At 45.4% G+C, this 4443-nt stretch overlaps 1 long non-coding RNA gene across 1 annotated transcript; it reads right to left on the bottom strand.

The window, feature by feature from the left end:
* Positions 1 to 2127: 2127 nt before the first annotated feature.
* On the bottom strand, positions 2128 to 2824 carry LOC129382923 (uncharacterized). The gene is made up of 3 exons (XR_008610904.2): positions 2583 to 2824; positions 2401 to 2550; positions 2128 to 2216 (listed from the first exon to the last, which is right to left on the bottom strand). It is a non-coding gene; the product is annotated as an uncharacterized lncRNA (long non-coding RNA).
* Between the last annotated feature and the right edge of the window lie 1619 nt (positions 2825 to 4443).

Here is a 4443-nt window from a genome sequence, read left to right as displayed (position 1 = left end):
TACTCGCACCTGCCGGTGAGCATGTGCTTATTTGCATATACCTTTTTCTTGCATCGCCGTATAACGTTATCGAGCGCTTCGATCACGTATACGACATCGCTCTGACAACTTTTCTTCGCTGAGTATTCGTTTTAGCGGCATGCTTAACCTTCCGTTGGCCGCGGCCGCGATATAAAAAAAAAAATTAAATTATGGGGTTTTACGTGCCAAAACCACTTTCTGATTATGAGGCACGCCGTAGTGGAGGACTCCGGGAATTTCGACCACCTGGGGTTCTTTAACGTGCACCTAAATCTAAGTACACGGGTGTTTTCGCATTTCGCCCCCATCGAAATGCGGCCGCCGTGGCCGGGATTCGATCCCGCGACCTCGTGCTCAGCAGCCTAACACCATAGCCACTGAGCAACCACGGCGGGTCCGCCGCGATTTACGACCAGTGGCTGCAAGCAAAGCAAGGTAAGCGGACCATTGGCACACGCCGGCCCCACCCTGCTCATCCGGTAGTCTATTTACGCTGTGCTGGCTCGACCCCATCAAAACCCTCTCCACTTGAGCGTGCTCCTGGCCTCTTGTCAGCCAAGTAGATACGAAAAGCCGCTCAAAGCGGTAACGTTATTCGCTTTCAAAGCAAAGGAAACTGACCTCCTACAAACGAGGAGAGCGTTTGATTGGGCTCTGACTACAACGCAGCGAGTCACCGCGCGGTGCTTGCGTCGTGAGTTAGGTAAATTTGACGTCAAGAGATTGGAGTAAAGACAGACGGGAATAGTTCTATGTTACACAGCCCCATGAGTGCACAAAAGAAAGTGCATGCTGTGGCTACATGCACTGAATAGGATTTCGAGCATTTCGGTCAACAAATTGCTTCAATTTTAGGTGATGCAAAATTTTTTTTTCATGGACGCCTCTGTATAGCTATAAAAGATTAAGAAAATTTCCGTTCAAACTTCAAGCACACTACGTACGACGGACAGCGAAGTCAGCTTTGTTTCACACAGCAATCATCTAAACATTGTCGTAGTCCATCGAGAGATGAGTCAGTTTTTTCACTTTATTTCTTACTAACCTAAAATAAGGATGAACTAGTCAGAAGAGCAGGGCCAATGAACAATGCAATTAGATGTGAAATCATCCCAACACAACCACAGGCTGTGACATTTGCAAAGAAGGTGGTGTATTACTTATCGGGTACACTCAAACTGCATGGACTTTTGTGGAACAAAATGAACAACACTCATTAGTTCAGTGCATTCTGCAATCAGCCCTTCACGACTTGTCACAAAATTTTCGAGCCACCTCCACTTCATCTGTCTATCACGCGATGTCACGAAAACCGCGGAAACCCCCACCTGATGTGGTATGAGTACTCTGATGATGCATGGTTAGGCCGAGCAAAACAAACATCATCATTTTTGGTTTCGACGTTTTTTGTTTTTTTTTTTGCCATTAGCCCTCTGCGACTCAATAAAAGATTTCGGGCAACACTCACTTCGCCTGTCTGTCACGCGATGTCAAAAAATCACGAAAATTCACCACGTCAAAGTCACGTGCACGAATAAAAGATACAATAATATGCCGAACAAAAATAATCTTTCTTCTCAATAGCCGGAGCCGGCCTCGTTCCCAAAGAAATAGAAGATGGCTGCCTGCCGATCGCACAGGCAGTGCCTACTCCCACTTGCCGGTGAGCATGAGCACAAAAAATTCCTAGATTTCATCGAGCAGCACGAAGCGCATAGGCATTTGAGGACAGTTATTTGAATGCTGAGTCATCATAATTGCTTCTTTGTCTTTCCAGGTGCGGAACGACACAACGAAATGACCGTTGCATATCTGGAGTCGCGGTCGTAACGGGAGTACGAGATAGACAGCCCTCGCCTGCAGACTGCTGCTGCAGATAACGGAGCACAGCGATACCATGAGGATCGAAAAAATTGAAATGGAAGAGTGCCAGATGGAGCGAGGGGCACGTGCAGAACAGTGGCGTCATGAACTAAAGGGCGAACAAATGGAGCAAGGCGCCCTCGTAGAGGATGGGCGCCTCATGGAGGCTGAGAGGCAAACTTATATGCAGCGTCAAGAAGTGCCGCTGCTAATGCTAATAACTTATCCATTCAACTAAAGAAATAATCTTTAAAAAAGAAACATTATCATCTACTCTACTGTATTATGAAGCTACAAGGGAAAACCAGCACTGGTTTCTTGCAAAGTTCAACCTTAAATTATGGAGTTTTACGTGCCAAAACCACTTTCTGATTATGAGGCATGCCGTAGTGGGGAACTCCGGAAATTTCGACCACCTGGGGTTCTTTAGCGTGCACCTAAATCTAAGTACACGGGTGTTTTCGCATTTCGCCCCCATCTAAATGCGGCCGCCGTGGCCGGGATGCAAAGTTCAACCTGATCGAGGCATCAAACTAGGGTAAATTTTTCCAGAACAGTTGCTCTATACTATCTCAGCTACCCAGTAGGCTGCCCGATCGCAGCGCATCATAGAATTGTCGGGCAGTATGAAGACAATGGGCAAGATACCGGTGCATGTTTGACAACCTTTTCAAGAAAATAGCGAGATGTTTGACAACCTTTTCCAGAAAATAGCGAGAAGCACTCTTTCAATGCAGCAGTTCACTTAACTGTGTTTATGAAGGCACCACATAGCAGCCACATGAATGCTGCTCATGGTGGAACTTTTATTAAGTAACTGTTGGCATACGCATACACGCAACCACTGTAGTCTGCATAACACCCACTATTAACAGTGTGCTACACAAAGTAATCTAAGTAATAGAACTGAAAAACCAGATAATGGAGCTGCAGATCTTGAATGCCCTATTCCAGCAAATAAACACTGGCAATCTTTGAAGTGAGTAGTTCACTCATCTGTCTTTATGAACGCACAACATAACAACCACATAAATGCCGCTCTGGCACATAATTGTTTTGGCGCTCAAAGTACAGCTTGAATTACATAACTGTAGGCATAGACATACAAGCAGTCAGTGCAGCATGCACAACACCCACTATTACCGCTTCGCTATTCAAAGTAAAATAAGGTTAAGAACCAGATAATGGAGCTGTGCATATCGAGCAACTTATTCCTGCCTTTCAACAGAGTAATTCACTCGTCTGTTTTAATAAATGCACAACATAGCAACCACATGAATGTTGCTCGATAGTTAACAACAGCTTTGGAGTTCAAGGGGCAACTTTGATTTTGAAACTGTTGTCATAAACATTTATGCTAATTAAACATTGCAATGCAGTAGCGTGACCTTCAATGACGGGCCCTACTCTGAGTGACCGGTACTGTGTGCAAAAGGATGGATAGGTGGGCTAGTTGGTAACGAGAGGCACGTGCAGAAGAGTGGCGTCATGAACTAAAGGGAAACCAAATGGAGCAAGGCGCCCCACTAGAGGAGAGGCGCCTCATAGAGGCTGAGCGGCAAGCTTATATGCAGCGTCAAGAAGTGCAACTGCAAAAGAAGAACAACACACCACACGCACTCATGAGCGCGTGTGGTGTGGGGTTCTTCTACGTCCTTTGTGTTTTTAGCCCTCTAAGCTTTTATTACAACGGTACGACGGTGTGTTCTGCTTTGTTCTATCATATCTGTCATTTTGCTCTTCTGTCCTCTTTCTTCACCTCCTTCCCATCTTCCATTTTTGTTTCTGTGCTTTCCTTTCTGAAGAGTAGCCAGGCGTTGTGCCCTTTCCGGTGGACGTTACCAGCCTGCTGCTTGCTTTCCCTTTCCTGACAAATGCATAAATGTTTTTGAAACAAATAATAATACCTGCAAAATAATGAGCCATGGCCTGTGAATTGGCCAAATGATCAAATACAGAAAGTGCAATAACGCGAGGAAGAAGATAAAGGGATGTGTAGCTCACAACTTTGAAATAACACACTGCTTTGGCCATGGTATAAGAGACAAGGCGTGGAAGGATCGTCACATGCAGATGCTAGTTGCAGCTAAGGGATGAGGCTAGGTTGCGTCCTGGCAGCTTGGCAATGCAGTATTCCAATTTCTCCTGTTTCCTGTAATATTGAACATTTTCGAAAAATTATTGCAGTGTGGTGCCTTACAACTTGCAGTGGTAGTTACCCACCACTGGTTACACCACCATAGTGGTTACCCAGGCGCCGAACATTGAAATGTTTCGATGCTCGCCAAGGTTCATCCTGTCGCCTCCTATGCTACTGGTAGTGGCGAGGCCTGATGCAGCAGTAGAGCAGATGACTCAAAGAGTGTCAAAACGTCCTAGTCTTCTGCTCCCAGGTGACGAAGTTCTGTTTCACATGAAGACATAGTGAAATTTAACGGAAAGTTGCTGTCGATAAAATCCTATTTATGCAGCTCTGATTGTATCAAACATTCTTTTATAGGGTTTAGAGGCCCCCAGTCTCATTTAAGGCAGAAAAGGATTATTAAACCTTACAGGCGC

The sequence above is a fragment of the Dermacentor andersoni genome, chromosome 3, assembly GCF_023375885.2.
Source record: "Dermacentor andersoni chromosome 3, qqDerAnde1_hic_scaffold, whole genome shotgun sequence".
In the NCBI taxonomy this organism is placed as follows: domain Eukaryota; kingdom Metazoa; phylum Arthropoda; class Arachnida; order Ixodida; family Ixodidae; genus Dermacentor; species Dermacentor andersoni.
The sequence above is the reverse complement of the archived record's forward strand: the minus strand, read 5'-3'. Positions and strand labels throughout refer to the sequence as shown.